Raw genomic sequence first — 20573 nt, 5'->3', positions numbered from 1 at the left:
AGGACAAGCAACAGTTTAAGTTTGGTGTTGTGATGAGCGGATATTTTATACGCTTTTTGGGGTTAATTTCATATAGTTTTTAGTATGTTCTAGTTAGTTTTTAGTTTATTTTCATTAGTTTTTAGGAAAAATTCATATTTCTGGACTTTACTATGAGTTGTGTGTTTTTCTATAATTTCAGGTATTTTTCTGGCTGAAATTGAGGGAGCTGAGCAAAAATCTGATTCAGGCTGAAAAAGGACTGCTGATGGTGTTGGATTCTGACCTCCCTGCACTCAAAGTGGATTTTCTGGAGCTACAGAACTCAAAATGGTGTGCTTCCAATTGCGTTGGAAAGTAGACATTCAGGGCTTTCCAGCAATATTTAATAGTCCATACTTTGCTCAAAGATAGACGACGTAAACTGGCGTTCAACGCCAGTTCTCTGCCCAATTCTGGCGTCCAGCGCCAGAAAAGGATTAAAAGTTGGAGTTCAACGCCAGAAATGGATCCAAACCTGGCGTTGAACGCCCAAAATGGCCTTATGCACATGAATTGCTTAAGTCTCAGCCCCAACACAAACCAAGTGGGCCCCAGAAGTGGATCTCTGCACCATCTATCATAGTTTACTCATTTTCTGTAAACCTAGGCTACTAGTTTAGTATAAAAACAACTTTTAGAGACTTATTTTGTATCTCATGACATTTTAGATCTAAACTTTGTACTCTTTGACGGCATGAGTCTCTAAACTCCATTGTTGGGGGTGAGGAGCTCTGCTGTGTCTCGATGAATTAATGCAAGTATTTCTGTTTTCCATTCAAACACGCTTGTTCCTATCTAAGATGTTCATTTGCGCTTAAATGTGATGGAGGTGATGATCTGTGACACTCATCACCTTCCTCAAACCATGAACGTGTGACTGACAACCACCTCCGTTCTATATACGATTGAATGAGTATCTCTTAGATTCCTTAATCAGAATCTCCGTGGTATAAGCTAGAACTGATGGCGGCATTCATGAGAATCCGGAAAGTCTAAACCTTGTCTGTGGTATTCCGAGTAGGATTCAATGATCGAATGACTGTGACGAGCTTCAAACTCGCAAGTGCTGGGCGTTAGTGACAGACGCAAAAGGACGAAGAATCCTATTCCAGTATGATCGAGAACCGACAGATGATTAGCCGTGCTGTGACAAAGCATGTGAGCATATTCTTCACTGAGAGGATGGGATGTAGCCATTGACGACGGTGAACCCCTACATACAGCTTGCCATAGGAGGACGTGCGTGCGTGAACAAGAAGACAGAGGAAAGCAGAGATTCAGAAGACAAAGCATCTCCAAAACTCCAACATATTCTCCATTACTGCATAACAAGTAACCTTTAATCCATGCTCTCTTGTTTATTCGCAACTCAACTGATAAACATAATTGACTTCCTGACTAAGATTTACAAGATAACCATAGATTGCTTCAAACCAACAATCTCCGTGGGATTCGGCCCTTACTCACGTGAGGTATTACTTGGACGACCCAGTGCACTTGCTGGTCAGTGGTACGAGTTGTGAAAAGTGTGATTCACAATTTGTGCACCACGCACGTCACGCGATCGCGTCATTCATGCGGACGTATCATTTGGCATTTTGCTTTGCCACGTGGGCGCGTCGTCCACGCCTCCGCGTCACTTATGCTATTCCAATCCGCGCGGTCGCGTGAGCCATGCGGCCGCGTCACTGCGATTTCCTCTCTTTCGCGCGGTCGCGTGAGCTATGCGGCTGCGTCACTTCTCGCTGGTCATCTCCTTAATTTCTTGTGTTCCTTCCATTTTTGCAAGCTTCCTTTCTAATCTCCAACTCATTCATGCCCTATAAAGCCTGAAATATTTAACACACAGATCACGGCATCAAATGGAATAAAGAAGAATTAAAATACACAATTAAAAGTCTCTTAGGAAGCAATTTTTCAATCATGTAATAATTTTAAGAAGGAAATATAAATGCATGCTAATCATATGAATAAGTGGGTAAAGATCATGATAAAACCACACAATTAAGCACATTATAAACCATAAAATAGTGGTTTATCAACCTCCCCACACTTAAACATTAGCATGTCCTCATGCTTAGTTGAAGGAGATAAAATAAATAAGTAGGAACATGTAAAACTCATGCAATGCAATGCAACCTATATATGTGAATGCAACTATATGATTCTTGTCCACTTGATCAATAGTAAATAAGCTCTTCAAAACAATTACAAATCAAATTCTACTAATTCAATTCTCATACAGTAAGAACAGATAAAAATGCAAAAAGGTAGTTCATGAAAGTAGGGAACATAGAATTTTAAGCATTGAACCCTCACTGATGATGTATGTACGCTCTAATCTCTCTAGTGTATAGGGCAATTGATGCACGAAATTGTGTTCCACGTTCTTTGTACTTGTGTATGATTAACAATATATAATTGTATTGAATCCTCATTGTGGCTCTATGTGTGGACACAACTCCGTCAACTAACCAGCAAGTGCACTGGGTCGTCCAAGTAATACCTTACGTGAGTAAGGGTCGAATCCCACGGAGATTGTTGGTATGAAGCAAGCTATGGTCACCTTGCAAATCTCAGTCAGGCAGATATAAAATAATTATGGAGTTTTCGAATAATAAATAAAAGAATAGGGATAGAGGTACTTATGTAAATCATTGGTAGGAATTTCAGATAAGCGAATGGAGATGCTTTTCATTCCTCTGAACCTCTGCTTTCCTGCTATCTTCATCCAATCAGTCTCACTCCTTTCCATGGCTGGCTTTATGTGATACATCACCACTGTCAATTGCTACTTTCGGTCATCTCACGGGAAAATGATCCAATGCCCTGTCACGGCACGGCTAATCGTCTGGAGGCATCACCCTTGTCAATGGCTTCATCTTATCCTCTCAGTGAATAATATGCTCACGCACCCTGTCATAGCACGGCTATTCATCTGTCGGTTCTCGATCATGCTGGAATAGGATTTACTATCCTTTTGCGTCTGTCACTAACGCCCTGCAATCGCGAGTTCGGAGCTCGTCACAGTCATTCAATCATTGAATCCTACTCGGAATACCACAGACAAGGTTTAGACTTTCCGGATTCTCTTGAATGCCGCCATCATTCTAGCTTACGCCACGAAGATTCTGGTTAGGAGATCTAAGAGATACTCATTCTAGCTTAATTCATGTAGAACAGAAGTGTTTGTCAGGCACGCGTTCATGAGGGAGAAGGATGATGAGCGTCACACATAATCATCACCTTCATCACGTTCTTGGGTGCGAATGGATATCTTAGAAGAGAAATAAGAAGAATTGAATAGAAAACAGTAGTACTTTGCATTAATCTTTGAGGAACAGCAGAGCTCCACACCTTAATCTATGGAGTGTAGAAACTCTACCGTATGAAAATACATAAGTGAAGGTCCAGGCATGGCCGAGATGGCCAGCCCTCTGAGGTGTGATCAATAGTCTCCTAAGATGAACAATAGATTATAACTGAGACCAAAGATGTCAAATACAATAGTAAGAGGTCCTATTTATAATAAACTAGTCACTAGGGTTTACATGAGTAAGTAATTAATGCATAAATCCACTTCCGGGGCCCACTTGGTGTGTGTTTGGGCTGAGCTTAAGTGTAGCACGTGTAGAGGCCATTTGTGGAGTTGAACGCCAGTTTCTGTGCCAGTTTGGGCGTTCAACTCTGGTTTTGGATCCTTTTCTGGCGCTGGACGCCAGATTTGGGCAGAAGGCTGGCGTTGAACGCCAGTTTACGTCGTCCATTCTTGGCCAAAGTATGGACTATTATATATTGCTGGAAAGCCCTGGATGTCTACTTTCCAACGCAATTGGAAGCGCGCCATTTCGAGTTCTGTAGCTCCAGAAAATCCACTTTGAGTGCAGGGAGGTCAGAATCCAACAGCATCAGCAGTCCTTTTTCAACCTCTGAATCTGATTTCTGCTCCAGTCCCTCAATTTCAGCCAGAAAATACCTGAAATCACAGAAAAACACACAAACTCATAGTAAAGTCCAGAAATGTGAATTTAACATAAAAACTAATGAAAACATCCCTAAAAGTAACTAGATCCTACTAAAAACATACCAAAAATAATGCCAAAAAGCGTATAAATTATCCGCTCATCAGCAATCACTCTATCATTCTCTAATCATGCTCTTTAATTTTTGTTCTTCTCCTAATCAATCAACAACATTTAATATACCAATGCAAACATCATGAGGTCTTTTCAAGGTTGTAATGGGGCCAAGGTAATGGTAAGGATACATATATGGCTAAGTAAGCTTATAAACTGAATCTTTAATTAACCCAAGCTTTAACATAACATATATATATTCTATATAACTTTAGAATTCATACCTAGCTACCCAGAATTTCCCTTTCACATTCCACACTCATGTATCAACTTTTTATCTTAATTTTATCATACATGCATTGATCTTTGAATTCTTAACTTAACATTGGGGTAATTTTGTCCCCTTATTTATTTATTGAATATTTTTGGTTTTTTTTTTCAACATAAACATAAAAATAAACATAGCTTATCAATGCACATAGATTTTCAATTCTTATAGTTTCACATGAGTAGGTGTCCAAATTCCCATTATATTATCATGACACATTCCCTTATTATCTTTTGTTCCCATAATTTCCCATACTTAATTAGCACACATAATTCTATCTTAAGCTAACCAAAGATTCAATTTGGGATATATAATTATTTTTCTGGTTAAGGCTAGTAATGTGGTAAAATATAGAACAAATGGGATTTAAAGGCTCAAAGTGGCTAACAAAGGTAATTGAAAGGGTAGGCTTAATTTGGATAAGTGAGCTAAAAAATTAATGGCCTCAATCATATGCAAACATATAAATATAATAAACATTGGACATATAGGATGGAACAAAATATAGATCACAATCATAGAGAAGTAAACACACAAGAATAAAATACATATGGTTAAATAATGTAACCATGCATAAAGGCTCGAATCTCACAGGTTGTGTGTTCTTTAGCTCAAAAATCATGTTCCAAATACAACTTCAAGCAAATTTAACATAAAGGTTTTAATTAAAATTAGTGAAATTTTGTTCCAAAAATAGAGTCTTGGAAGAAATTTATTGTCTTTTCAATCAAGTAGAACATGCATGCAACTAATCTATTACTATGCAATTTATCCTATTCTACAAAAGAAAAACTAACTAAATATCCTAATTTATTGGTGTTTAGGGAAGAGAAATTACCTCCGGAAGTCAGGTACTGACCGACCTCCCCACACTTAAGGCTTTGCACCGTCCTCAGTGTCATCTGTCAGGAACAAAGGAAGGCTGGTAGCAGTATCTCCACTGGCAGGACCATCATGGCTTCCTGTGCTGGTAAAGGACGTGGAGTCCGGGGTGTCTGAGTCCTTGAATTTTCCCATAATCAGCTCCTTGAGGTATGTGAATCGGCGCTTGTTATGGCACTCTCTCATCTTAGCTTTGTGTTCCTGCCGATCCAACCTTTCGAGTATCTGATGGAGCAGTTGGTCTGTTGTAGGTGCTTGTGGTGTTGAAGAAGGAATATCTTCAACCGGTTTAGTAGGATGGCTTGTGGCGGCTGGTGGAGGTCTGATGTATTTTCCGTTAGGGACATACTGATCATCCCGTGGAAGCATCGCTTTGGTGTCCCCAGCTCTGTAGGAGACTCCAGCTGCTGAGACAAGATCTGAGACCAAGGTGAGAAAAGGTAAGTTGCCCGCAATTTGTACGTGTCCCATGGCATTCCGGATGTGTCTTGGTAGGTTCAGAGGTTGGTCTGTAAGGATGCACCATAGTAGAACGGCCATGTCCGTAGTGAAAGAGGACTCGTGAGTGCTCAGAAAGACGTAATGGGACATGATCTGTGCCCATACATGAGCCTCCAAGGTAAGTGCTGAAGCCGAAATTCCCTTAGGGCGGGTATGATGGTATCCGTAGATCCAACGGCTGCCAGGTAGTGCGATAACTCTGAGAACGGCGTCCCAATCAAATTGGTACATATGGTGCTTGAGTGCGGCTTCTTGAAAGGCGTCCAATCCTTCTGGAATAGGGGGAAGACCTAGAGCTCTTTGAATGGCCTCTTCTGTAATGGAGACTTGCTTCTGACGGACAAAGACAGACTGCAGGGTTGGCAGGTGGAAGTTGGAGTAGAACTCGACTACCCAAGAAAGATTGACTTGCCTCGGCTGTCTCTGTAGGAAACCCCATTGTCTTTGTGCAATTTGCGGCTCAACAAAGGTAGCAATATGGTTTGGGAGGAGGAGAAGGTATTCGTTGTTGTAACTCCTTTCTGCCAGGATGGGGAACATTTGCTCACAGTGGCGATTAGAAAATCGCGCAGTGTCCTTTGCTGGGAAGGCTTTTTCTTTATCATCAACCTTTATAATCCTCTTAGTTCTTTTTATTGAGGGTTTAACCGCAGTTGAAGAGGGCTCTGCCACTAGTGCTCTCTTTGCTCCTCTTCTCGCTGTTGATTTGGGAGTAGCTTTCTCTTTGCTTTTCTTGGTGGCCATCCTGAAAAAGGGAAGAGAGAGTAAATTAAATTTAAAGAGATAGAGCAAGGAAGAGGATTGTATGAGTGATAATCAATGCACGGCAAAGAGTATGTCATTAACACATGGTCATGACTACATGTGAAAAGTTCATCAATGGAAAAATAGCAAGTGCAGTTGAGGACAATTAAATGTAAGGGGTTTATTGGCATGCAGGCAAAGGCATGAGTAGCATAGATCAAGCATTTAATTAGTCAAATTTGTTATCACTCGTAACAAACTAGCCATCACGTTTGTATTGACAATTAAATTCAATTAATACAATAGTAAAGGGAATTTGTGAAAAGCAAGCATTGAATGTTAGAGTAGAATAACGTAGGAAAGTGCATAATGCCATATGGGCTTTTTCACAAACACATACCATGCATGGTAAATAGGGTATAGAAAGTATTAAATTAAACATGCAAGAAACCCTTTTAAAAGTAATATATAATTGCCAAACAAATTTACAACAATCCACAAGTATATAATGAGAAACAATGACTCAAATAAATTTTCAACACCAAGTAAAAAGGAAAAAGAAAGAAAAAAAAATATGGATAATGGAAGTAAAAAGAAAAGAAAAGAAGATAACATATAAAAATAAGGAGAATAATGGAAAAGTAAAGAGGGGGAAGAAGAAAAGAAAAAAACCTTATGAATGGGGATGAGAGAGAGAGAGAGAGAGAGAGAGAGAGAGAGAGAGAGAAGGAAGAAGGAAGAAGTAAGGAGGGAAAAGGGAAAATAGGATTTGGGGAGAAAAATATAAGATAATTGGCAAATTAGGGAAGTTGTGCGGCGCAAGCGACGCGGTCGCGTGGGGCACGCGGTCGCGCGACTTGCGCTTATACTGATTGATGCGGTCGCGTCGGTCACGCGGTCGCGTGACCCTTTTTATGCTACTGGCGCGAGGGCAGCCTCGCACTCGCACAACTCTCTGTACAAAATCTTATTTTGCCAAATTTTTGGGTGACGCAATCGCGTGGGGCATGCGATCGCGTGAGTGGCCATTAGAAGGATATGACGCGGTCGCGTCGGTCACGCGGCCGCGTGGGAAGAATTGTGCGTTCAGCACCAATCCAGCACCACTCTAGCACAACTTTCGGTCGTGCACCCTTTTCACGTCGAATTCCAGGGCACGCGGCCGCGTGAGTGACGCGGTCACGTGGGGCGATTTGTGCCACTGGCACGCCTCCAGCCACGCTCTTGCGTGACTCTCTGTTCGTTTTATTATTTCCTCCCATCACCTGCGGCGCGGACGCATCAGTGATGCGGTCGCGTCGCGTGAAAAATATTTTTTTTAATTAAAATATGTAAATGCAGATGCGCAAAATGTACTAATAAAGAGAAGAGTTATTGAATAGGGAAAACTAAGAATAAAGAAAAGAACGATCATACCATGGTGGGTTGTCTCCCACCTAGCACTTTGCTTTAACGTCCGTAAGTTAGATGCTCCACTAGCTCAGGCTTTGGCTATGTGGGGATCTTCCAAGAGGAAGATCTCGAGCTCCTTGTTTTTCTTCAGCTTCTCGCCATGGTATAGCTTTAAATGATGTCCATTAACTTTGATAAGTTCAGAGCTTGAAGGATGGCTTAGGTGATAAATTCCATATGGTTCGGCCTTCTCTACTTTGTATGGACCTTTCCATCTTGATCTCAACTTGCCTGGCATGAGCCTCAGTCAAGATTTGTAAAGGAGGACTAAGTCCCCAGGTTGGAACTCTTTTCTCTTGATGTGCTGATCATGTACAGCCTTTATCTTCTCCTTGTAAAGCCTTGAGTTCTCATAAGCTTCTAGGCGAAGGCTTTCCAGTTCTTGCAGTTGCAACTTCCTTTCAGCTCTGGCTTTCTCAATTCCCATGTTGCACTCCTTTATTGCCCAAAAGGCTTTGTGCTCTATTTCAACAGGGAGATGTGGTATGCAAAAATTGTTGTCGGTAAGGAATTTCACAAAATATGTACGTTGCAAGTATAGCTCCAAACCAACAAACAACTCTCGCATCAAATTAAAATTTTTTTTTGTACGTCCTCCTCAACTTTGCTTTCCAATCTACTGGGGGAAGGTTCAACAGGATCGTCAATGGGGTTGATCAAGGTGGGCAAAAAATCACTAATGATGGAATCCACTTCTTGATCAATTTCCTCCAACTTTTTGTTTACTTCTGCAACATTACTCTTTTCTGCAACATCCCCTCCAAGCTTCTTGGAAGAGAGTTCTTCGATCCGAGATTCCTTTATGTGCTCAACGTATCCTAAACATCTATCAACTACTTCCTCATGTGCACTTATCTCTATCTTCTCCTCTTGTTGTCCTTCTGGCCTCAATTCTCCTTCCTCACCATGGAGCTTCAAGTTCACATCCTCACGGGGCTCCTTGGTTGTCTCTCCACATTCAAAAATGGGCGTACTTATGGCGCATGAGCTTAGGTGAGATGTTAGGTGACCCACGGCTTCTACTATGCCGGCCACCCTTACTCTTAACTCCTTAAACTTAGTTTCATCCTCCTCTTGTCACCTTAAAATACGAGATTCAAGGTCTCTCAGTTCTAACATTAAGGCTTCGTCAGGAGATGGTGTTGGAAGAGAGAATTCATCGGTTAGGGAGAGATTTTCGTAATCAGAAGGTGGTTTAAATTGGTGGAGTTCTCGAGGTGGTGTATGTAGAATTTGTAGTTCTTGAGAGTATTGGTATTGGGATGGTGGTTGTTCTACATGTGATTCTAACGGTGGTTGATATGGTGTATATGAGTTATGGTCAAGTGGAGGTAAATGGTGGTATGAAGCTTGTGAGTATGACGTGTGGCTATATTGAGGATATGGCTCATAGGCATATGGTGTTGATTTTTGAAAGTCACAAGGGAGTTCACCATAGCGAGTGGATTGACATGCATCATAGAATGGCCCTTCTTCATATTACATTGGCGGAGGTTGTTGCCATGGAGGTTGATCAGATGTCTGAGGCTCCTCCCACCTTTGATCTCCAATTCCTTGATGCACATCCTCATTGAGGCTTTCATTTCCTACAACATAGTTTGAGCTACACTCATAGCCAAAGTGAGAATTCATAGTGAAGTAGAAAATAAAAAACAAAGAGCAATAAGAAATGAAGGAGACTAAATCCTAAAACTAGCAAAAATCAACAAACAAACTAAAGATAAAGCTATTCACAATATTCACAATAGCCAATAACATAGCACTATTGGCTCCCCGGCAACGGCGCCATTAATTTGGTACGTAAAAATTGTTGTCGGTAAGGAATTTCACAAAATATGTACGTTGCAAGTATAGCTCCAAACCAACAAACAACTCTCGCATCAAATTAATTTTTTTTTTGTGTTGTCACGAATAAAAAACCCCAATGAATTTATAACCGAAGTATTTAGACTCCGGGTCGTCTCCCTAGGATACAATGGAGTGCTTGCGTATTGGCTATGATGGGGTAAAAAGAGAGGGGTTTTGTTTGATTAGAGGGGCAATAAAATAAAAAGATAAGAAAAGTAAATTGAGCAAGTAATTAAAGAAAGCAAGTAATAAAGAGAGACGTTCATGGCAATGGATTGAGATCATAGGCTTTCTATCCTAGTCATGCATGACTAATTCATCTTATTTAGTTAACTCACACATCGGGAGAATGTCAAACAAAATTAATTAATCATGTCACAAATATAAACAAGAATTTATCTCATTATGTCAACTCCAACAAATAGGGAGAAAGTCTAATGAGACTAGCTAATCTCAATCCAAAAGTCCTAATCAACTTACTAATTGAATTAGCAAAAGATTAGCGTCAATGGAAACAATATTAGCTAACAACTCTAGATCACCAACATGAGTTGGGTTTTACATGACTCAAGATTGCCCAATTACTCTTTCCAAGTCAAGAATGCTCAAAATCTACTCTAACATCCTTCTAAGCATTTTGTCAAACACTTAGAAGGCATAAAAGGGAAACATAGCAAATTGCAAGGAATGTAAATCTACACTATTCAATTTCAAGGAATTAAACAACAATAAAGCAAGTCAATAATAAAAGAACATGAATAATAAATTGTATTGAAGGGAAATCAAATCCAACAAGAGCATCTATGAACATAAAAGAGAAATTAACATTACAGAACATGAGAATGAGAGAGTAGAAGTAAGAAATTATAAAGGAAACAAGATGAAAACATGTAATTAAACCTAGATCTAAGATGAAAATTAACCTAACCTAATTCTAGAGAGAAGAGGGAGCTTCTCTCTCTAGAAACTAACTAAAGGCTCATGTTGGCTAAAACTAATTGCTCCCCCTTTGCTTGGACTTCAATTCTGCATGAAATACACTCAGAAACAAGTTGGATTTGGGCCTGGGCAGCTCAGAAATCGCCCCCAGCATTTTGCCATTAAGTGGGCCATATAAGAATATCGGCGCGCGCGCGCCATGTGCGCGTGCGCGTCGCTGGCAAATTCCCAACCCGCGCGGAAGCGGCATGTACGCGTGCGCGTCCTTGTGAGAAACCACTTTTGCGCGTGCGCGCCTTGTACGCGTGCGCGTCCATTGGTGCATTCCAAATCTTTGTTTCTTCATGCATTCTCTACTTTGCATGCTTTTCTCCCCATTTCTTCCATCCAATACTTGCCTTATGAACCTGGAATTACTTAACAAACACATCAAGGCATCGAATGGAATTAACGCGAAATAAAAATCACCAAATTAGGGCCTAAAAAGCATGTTTTTACACTTAAGCAAAATTTAAGGGAGAATTACAAAACCATGCTATTTCGTTGAATAAATGTGGGAAAAGGTGAATAAATCCCCCAAAACAAGCACGAAATAAACCACGAAATCGGGGTTTATCAAGATGACAAGTTTTTCCATAAACTAAGCGGAAAGGACTCATCCCAATGGGTGTTTTGTATGCGGTTCTGTATGCCCAGAGTGCATCTTGTAGCCTGGTGCTCCAATCTCTTCTATGAGGTTTGACTATCTTCTGTAAGATACGCTTTATCTCTCTGTTTGACACCTCGGCTTGCCCATTAGTCTGAGGATGGTAGGTTGTTGCAACCTTATGAATTATCCCATGCTTTTTCATTAATCCTGTTAGTCTCCTGTTACAAAAATGGGTTCCTTGATCGCTCACGATTGCTCGTGGTGATCCAAAGCGACAAATAATGTGGTTTCTCACAAAGGAAACAACAGTGTTAGCATCATCGGTGCGGGTAGGAATTGCTTCCACCCATTTGGAAACGTAATCCACAGCTAACAATATATAAAGGTAACCATTAGAATTTGGAAATGGACCCATGAAGTCAATGCCCCAAACATCAAAAATTTCACAGAAAAGCATAATTTGTTGAGGCATCTCATCTCTCTTGGATATATTACCAAATTTTTGGCATGGAAAACAAGATCTACAAAATTCAGCAGCGTCTCTAAAAAGAGTAGGCCACCAGAATCCACAGTCTAAGATTTTTCTAGATGTTCTTTGAGGGCCAAAATGTCCTCCACTCTCAGACGAGTGACATGCCTCTAAGATGGACTGGAATTCTAACTGAGGCACACACCGTCTAATTACCTGGTCAGCGCCACATCTCCATAAATATGGGTCATCCCATATATAATATTTAGACTCACTTTTCAGCTTGTTTCTTTGATGCTTAGAAAAGTTTGGAGGAAAGGTGCGGCTAACTAGATAATTAGCTACAGGTGCATACCAAGGGACTACCTCAGATACTGCTTGCAGGTTATCAAATGGGAAATTATCAGCTATAGGAGTGGGGTCATCTGTAATGTGCTCATGGCGACTCAAATGGTCTGCCACTAAATTCTGGTTACCACTCCTATCCTTAATTTCTAAATAAAAATCTTGTAATAGCAGTATCCAACGTATAAGCCTTGGTTTGGACTCCTTTTTAGCTAATAGATACTTTAGAGCTGCGTGGTCTGAGTACACTACTACCTTGGTACCAAGTAAATAGGCTCAGAATTTATCCATAGCAAAAACAATAGCAAGAAGCTCTTTCTCAGCAGTAGTGTAATTGGACTGAGTGGCATCTAAAGTTTTAGACGCATAAGCAATAACAAAGGGGTCTTTACCTTCACGCTGAGCCAGTGCTGCTCCTACTGCATGGTTAGAGGCGTCGCACATTATTTCAAATGGCTGGCTCCAGTCTGGTCCTCTCACAATTGGAGCTTGAGTCAGGGCGGTCTTCAGCTTATCAAATGCTTGTTTGCAATCTTCGCTGAACTCGAACTCAATATCCTTCTGCAGTAGTTTGGATAAGGGAAGAGCTACCATACTGAAGTCCTTAATGAATCTCCTGTAAAAACCTGCATGGCCAAGGAACGAACGGACTTCCCTTACAGAAGAGGGGTAAGGTAAACTAGAAATAACATCCACCTTTGCTGGATCTACAAAAATGCTAGTATTAGACACAACATGTCCTAGTACAATACCTTGTTTTACCATAAAGTGACATTTTTCAAAATTTAATACAAGGTTTGTACTGACACATCTATCTAATACTCTAGATAATCCATCTAAGCAATGGCTAAAGGAATCGCCATATACACTAAAATCATCCATAAAAACTTCCATACAGTCCTCAATAAGATCAGAGAAAAGACTCATCATGCACCTTTGGAAAGTAGCTGGTGCATTGCACAAGCCAAAGGGCATTCTCTTGTAAGCGTAAGTCCCAAAAGGACATGTGAAAGTAGTCTTTTCCTGATCTTCAGGAGCTATATGAATCTGGAAATAACCTGTGTAACCATCTAAAAAACAATAATGTGATTTACCTGACGGGCGATCCAGCATTTGATCAATGAATGGAAGAGGATAGTGATCCTTACGAGTGGCCTGGTTGAGGCGTTCTGAACTCTGGTTGCCATGAGCTCTCCGTGCTCATTCTTCACTGTAGTGACTCCAGACTTCTTGGGCACCACTTGTACTGGGCTTACCCATTCACTGTGTGAGATGGGATAGATGATATCTGCCTCCAGTAGTCTGGTCACTTCCTTTTTGACAACCTCTAAGATAGTGGGGTTTAGTCTTCTCTAGAGTTGACGGACAGGTCTTGCTCCTCTTCTAAAAATATTCTATGCTCACAGACTTGAGGGTTGATGCCTACTATGTCTGCCAAACTCCAACCAATTGCCTTCTTGTGCCTTCTCAGCACACTAAGTAACTGCTCTTCCTGTTGAGAAGTGAGTTCCCTTGCAATGATAACTGGAAACTTCTGCTCGCCTTCAAGGTAAGCATATTTGAGGTGTGGAGGAAGGGGTTTTAATTCTAACTTCTGATCGTGGTCAGGCTCTGGGTTGTCTGGAGTTGGTAACAATGGTAAAGTACTGTCATTGTCCTCTGAGAATGTCCCCACAATTGGACTTTGTCCTATGTACTTCTCTTCAAATTCCTCCTGGTGAACTTCAGCCATGGTTTCATCTATAATGTCACACTGGAGGATAGAATGATCCTCCGGAGGATGCTTCATAACTCTATTTAGATTGAAGATTACTACTCGGCCATCTATTTCAAAAGAGTATATTCCTGAAAAAGCATCTAATTTGAACTTCGAGGTCTTCAAGAATGATCTTTCGAGTAGGATTGATGATGGCTTCTCTGAGTCATTTTGGGGTATCTCCAGGATATAAAAATCAATGGGAAATGTGAGCCCCTTAATGCCCACTAATACATCTTCAGCAACTCCAGCCACTGTAATAATGCTTTTATCTTTTAACACAAAACGGCTGCTGACCTTTTTAAGGGAGGGAGCCTCAAAATATCATATATAGACAAAGACATTATACTCACACATGCTCCTAAATCACACATGCAGTTAGAAAATACCACACCACCAATAGTACAATTAACCATGCATGGACCTGGGTCACTACACTTTTCAGGTAAACCTCCCATTAAAGCAGATATGGAACTACCTAAAGGAATAGTTTCTAATTCATTAATTTTGTCTTTATGTATACATAAATATGTTAGAAACTTGGCATATTTAGGTACCTGTTGAATAACATCAAAAAGAGGAACAGTTACCTCAACCTTTTTGAATATCTCTACCATTTTGGGATCAGGTTCCAGCTGCCTCCTGGGCTTCCTTGCAAGTTGTGGAAATGGAATGGGAGTGGTGTTTTTTGCAGTGTCTGCGCCCTTTGGTGCTTCCTCCTGTGGTTGAACTTCTTCTTTTTTATCTATATCCTGTATGTCTTCTTCCTCTTCAACATCTTCTATTTCCACTACCTCTTCAGCTGAGGCGTGTTCTGGTGGGCTTGGCTCCTCCTGATTCCTCTCCTGCAGTGTGGTTCCGGACCTTAGGGTAATGGCATTAATGCCACCCTTTAGATTGGGTAATGGTTGAGAGGGAATTCCACTGGAGCTCAAAGGCTGGTTATTGGAGTTATTCATTGATCCAATCTGTGAGACAAGAGCTTGCAGGGTAGAGTTCAGACCATTTAGTGTAGCATAAAGGTTAGTTTCCATGGTCTGTTGTCTCCAATCAATAGATTGTAGTAAGTCATCATTAGCAGATGAAGAAGGATGAGTAATTTGAGAGGTCTGCTGTTGGATATTCTGTGGTCCTTGGGATTGCCTCAGGTGAGGTGCTCTGTAAGGCTGGTACTGGTTCTACTGCCTGTTGTTGTTATTATTCTACCTCTGATTTCCCTGATTTTCTCTACCTCCTCTGTTGTTGTTGTTGTTGTCCCTCCAATTCTGGTTAGAATTGTCCTGCCATCCATGGTTGTAACTGCCACTTTGATTGTACCCTTGGTTAGGGCGGTCATAGAAGTTATGAGTGGCTGCCACGGTGTTGTCTTCCTGCTGGAGCTGCGGACATTCATCAGTATAATGGCTATAATTAGCACAGACTCCGCAAACTCTCTGTGGGACTAACTGTTGGCTTTGCTGTGGTGGAGAAGGTTGAGCTTGCTAAACTTGTTGTTGATTCAATTGCATCTGCTTCAGCAAGTTGGTCATTTCACAGATACTCTGAGTTAGAGCAGCAGTCTCTCTGCTAGAGGATACTTCTGCAACGGCTTTTGAACGGCCTTGTTTCTGCCTGTGATTCTGAGTGGATTCAGCTAAGTCACTGATCAATTGCCATGCCTCATCAGTGGTCTTGTACTTTTTCATAGACCCATTGCTAGCACTTTCCAATGTGGTCTTATCTTGGGGCCTCATGCCCTGCGTGACATAACCGAGCAACACTATCTTGTTAATCATATGGTGGGGGCATGCTTCCAGAAGATTATTGAAGCGCTCCTAGTATTCACAGAGAGTCTTGGATTCGTCCTGAACAATCATGGAAATGTCTTTCCTCAGTTTATCAGTAACTTCAGCTGGAAAGAACTTTTCCAAAAATTCTCTTCTAAGTGTTCCCAGTTGGATACAGTTACTGCGGGTTGAGTGTAGTACCACTCTCTTGCCTTTTCCTCAAGAGAAAATGGGAAAGCTTTCAACAAAATTGAAGTTTCATCTACACCATCATGCCTGATAGTAGAACAGGCTGCTTGGAAATCTCTCAGGTGCTTGATAGACTCTTGAGCAGGTAAGCCATGAAACTTGGGCATCAAATTGAGCAGTGCAGTCTTTATTTCAAAATCTGTAGCCATCGCTGGGTGATGCGCTTGAAACGGTTGCATTGAAAAATCAGGGGCTCCAGCCTCCTGGATAGTAACTCTCCTAGCTGCTGCCATGTTACCTGTACGTAAATCAACCAAATCAGTAGAACGGGGGCTGGTTTCTTCCTCAAGTGACATTTCAGATCCGCCTTCAGAGAGGACTAACCGACGCCGAGCTTGCCTTATTCGTGAAATAGTTCTTTCAATCTCCGGATCGAATACTGGCAAGCTTGGATCAGGAAGTGAACGCGTCATCTAACGAAAGAAACAAGCAGCTCATAGTAGCAAGATAAAATAAAATGAAAATAAATAAATTCTAATTAATAACTTTAGCACTCTATTGCAACTCCCCGGCAACGACGCCAAAAATTGACGTGGCGGAAATTGGCGAATTAAGAATTGTTATGAGATATGCGTTGCAAGTATAGTTCTTAACCAACCAGAAATCTGCTTATCAATTTAGAAGGGTTGTCACAAAAATTAAAATTAAAATACTGGGAGTATGAATCCCAGGTCATCTCCCAACGAGTTATAGAAAGGTGTGTTATTTTATTAATCAGATGTTTTCAAAAAGGGTTTGAGTTGAATAAACAAGAAATTAAATTGGAGAAATTAAGTAGTTTAAATAAAAGCCTTGACTGGGAGTAGATTAGTTGGAAGCCCTATTCTTGTTGAAGTACTCTTAAGATTAATTAATAATTGAAGGTTGTTCTGTTCAGTTATCCCTTACTAGGTAAGGGAAAGTCAAACAAGTTGGAATGCTATTTCTATTCACAAGTTCCAATCCGCTCAATTGAAAAGGATTAGTGTCAGTGACTAGAGAGCATTCCAACAATAAACCCAATTACAATTTTTCTTTTTAGCATCCCAACTAAAGGGTTCCTTTCAATCAACTCCCCATCAAGTTAGGAAACTACTCGCTCATTGTAAATGTAGAACTCATAACATAGGAAAGGGAGTTAAAGAAAGAAATGATAAGTAAAACTCAAAGGACTCAATTAAAAATAAAAGTAATTCTTGTATTAATAAATTCTAAAATAATCCAATAGTAAAATTGAGTAAATTAAAGGACATGGAAGAGTAAAGCCAAGTAAAGAAAACGAACTAGAATGACGAAGTCTTGATGAGGTAATAACTCTTCTCAATATCCCAATGCAAAAAGCAATAATAAAATCCTAAGAACTATGAATGTGTAGAGAGAAAAACCTAGAGGAGGAGTAAAACTAGATCTAAAAACTAAAAATTGTGTGGAATGAATGTTGTTCTAGTTTCTGCATGTTCTCTGGCTCTAGTCTGCTTTTCTGGGCCGAAAACTGGGTCAAAACAGGGCCCAAAATCGCCCCCAGCGAATTCTGCAGATTATGCAGATCGCGCACGTCACGCGATCGCGTCATTCATGCAGACGCGTCATTCGGCGTTTTGCTTTGCCACGCGGGCGCGTCGTCCATGCCTACACGTCACTTATGCTATTCCAATCTGCACGGTCGCGTGAGCCATGCGGCCGCGTCACTGTGATTTCCTCTCTCTCGCGTGGTCGCGTGAGCCATGCGGCCGCGTCACTTCTCGTTGGTCATCTCTTTAATTTCTTGTGTTCCTTCCATTTTTGCAAGCTTCCTTTCCAATCTCCAACTCATTCATGCCCTATAAAGCCTAAAACATTTAACACACAGATCACGGTATCGAATAGAATAAAGGAGAAGTAAAATACACAATTAAAAGTCTCTTAGGAAGCAAGTTTTCAATCATGTAATAATTTTAAGAAGGAAATATAAATGCATGCTAATCATATGAATAAGTGGGTAAAGATCATGATAAAACCACACAATTAAGCACATTATAAACCATAAAATAGTGGTTTATCAATCAACCACAAAATTCATTTCACTATACAAAAAACTTATTTCAAAATTCACAAAATTCATTTCACAACTCACAAAACTCCTTCCATACTCCTCAAAATGACTTCACCACAACACCCACATATCCACAAAATCATTCTCAACCTCCATCTCTTGAGCTAACATTTGACCAAAGACTCTCAAAACTTGTGTCTATGGTTGAAAAATCTTTGAAGGATATGGAAAGCATTATTGAAGGAGGGAAAAGGATGGAAAGAATAGAGGAGTTCACCCAATAGTCTAGGAATTCTTTTAGAGAACAAGAAACCTCTCTCAAGAACATTGGAATGCATTTAGACCAAATGATAGGAGCAAGAGAAGAATTAGAAAAACAAGAAAAAGAGGCATCCATACCAAGTGAGATTCCTTTGAAGAATGAGGAGGTTGTGAGAGTATATAAGCCCAAAGCTCCATACCCACAGAGGCTACTAAGGGTGATAAAGGAACATGCAAACTCACTCCCAAAGAATGCAATGCAAGACCTTATAGAAGAAAGGGAGGAAGTCAATCAAGGGAGTCCACACTCCAATGAAACAGAGAGTTTCATAAAGAGTGAGTTCATTGAACCACCAATTCAAGAAGCACTTGATGAAAAGGACACTCCAACCATCCCACAACACCCAAGTTTTGAAAACAAAGTGAAGGCAATCAACAAAAGCAACAAAGAGAGGATGGTGACCAAGAAAAGAAGGATAATATCCATAAAGAAGAGGTCAACCAAAAGCCATCCCATCCCTACCACAACAAGCAAGTTTACTCAAGTTAATAACAAAAGAAAGCTTGCTGGGAGGAACTCAAAACAGGGGACATCAACTTGCTTTTTTCTCCCCTTGAGGTCATTCCTCTTAACAAACTGGAAGAAGAGGAAGAAAGTTGAGAACAACATGTCAAGCTAATGTCATTAAAAGAGCGCTTATTGGGAGGCAACCCAACCGTAGGTAACTTTTCCTTTCTTTGCTTTGTTTATTTTCAATAATTTGGCATATGATTGCATTCTAAGTTTGGTGTTGCCTTGCAACAAATTGATTTTCAATCTTCACTGGGTACTTGCATCATGCTAAAATGAAAGTGTCACACTAAGTTTGGTGTTGCCACTTATCTTTTATGCTATGTACCATGCACACCACTTATTAATGCAATCATATTGTCTTTGTTTCTTTCTTGTTCCTTTATTATGAATCTTAATTTTGCTTGCCTAAAACACATGTACTACTAACACTCTATTGTTTAAGACATTCATGACCCATCATAAACCCCATCACTACTGTTTTATTTGTTGCTTGAGGACAAGCAATCATTCTAAGTTCGGTGTGGGAAGGAAAAGAATAGGAGGAAGGTGACAACAACAATGAAGATGAACTACAAGGTGGTAAAGTTCCTTTTTCTCTTATTTGTTTCCAGCTCTTTAAATTGCATGATTGTCTTCTATTCCTTTGTATACATGTTTGTTGTGAATAAGCATAGCTTGATTGCTGAATTGTAACATGTGCTATGACATTATGACTACCATCTTGAGTTTTGTGAGTTCAAAGTAATTAAGCATCATGATCATAAACAATCAAGGTAATTAAAGAAGAAGTTAGCATAAGCCTATAATTATTGGGAAGCTAGCATAACTATTGTTGCTCAATTACATTTGAATTTGTTTAATTGAAGTTTTCATCTAGGACATTTTATGAAATTTTTTTGAAATCATGAAAACCTTGAAGAAGAAAATGCAAATAAGGCAAGAAAAGAAAAGGGAAAGAATGAGAAAGCTGAAGGCTCTGAGTACCAATGACAATTCATTTGAGTACTTGTGGTGTTTATGTATCAAGCAAAAAGCTTGAAAATAAAACACTTAGAGTCAAGGCTAGGCTCAAGTGCAAAAGCACTCCCTCAAAGCTCAAGGCTCTGAGCATCAATGATTAGAGAGTAAAGAAAAGAAACAAATGAGCTTAAAGAGTCTTCTAATTAAATGCTTGTGGTGCTTATGTATCAAGTGGTAATACTTGAAAACAAAGCATTTAGAGTCGTAGCTTTCAACACATGGTGCAAAGCACCCAAGAAGCTAAGCTTAGAAAAGAATGAAAAGCTTGTTTCACGGAAGGAACATAAAGAAAAAGATTTCATAAAATGAGCTAGATAGAAGCATCAATCATTTGAATGTCTTTTGTGATTGTAGCATGCATAAGAAACCAGCTAACCATGAACATAAAAATTGCTACTCTTCTCACCTTGGTTTGTCAAACTTTATTGCATGATTCTTTATTTGCTTGAGGACAAGCAAAGTTTAAGTTTGGTGTTGTGATGACTTGCATCATCTACCCCTTTTTCTTATCTAAAAAGGACCATAAAAGAGCATAATCTCATTAAATCATTGCAATTCATGAACCAAATGATAAATATTATGGTACATTGCTTTGAAATTGGTTTGTGCTGAATTTCAGGTGAAAAAAGTAACAAAAAGAGAAGAAAACAACAAATAAGGTTGGGCATGTGAAGCTGGGCGT

Source organism: Arachis hypogaea, chromosome 11 (assembly GCF_003086295.3).
Source record: "Arachis hypogaea cultivar Tifrunner chromosome 11, arahy.Tifrunner.gnm2.J5K5, whole genome shotgun sequence".
In the NCBI taxonomy this organism is placed as follows: domain Eukaryota; kingdom Viridiplantae; phylum Streptophyta; class Magnoliopsida; order Fabales; family Fabaceae; genus Arachis; species Arachis hypogaea.
The sequence above is the reverse complement of the archived record's forward strand: the minus strand, read 5'-3'. Positions refer to the sequence as shown.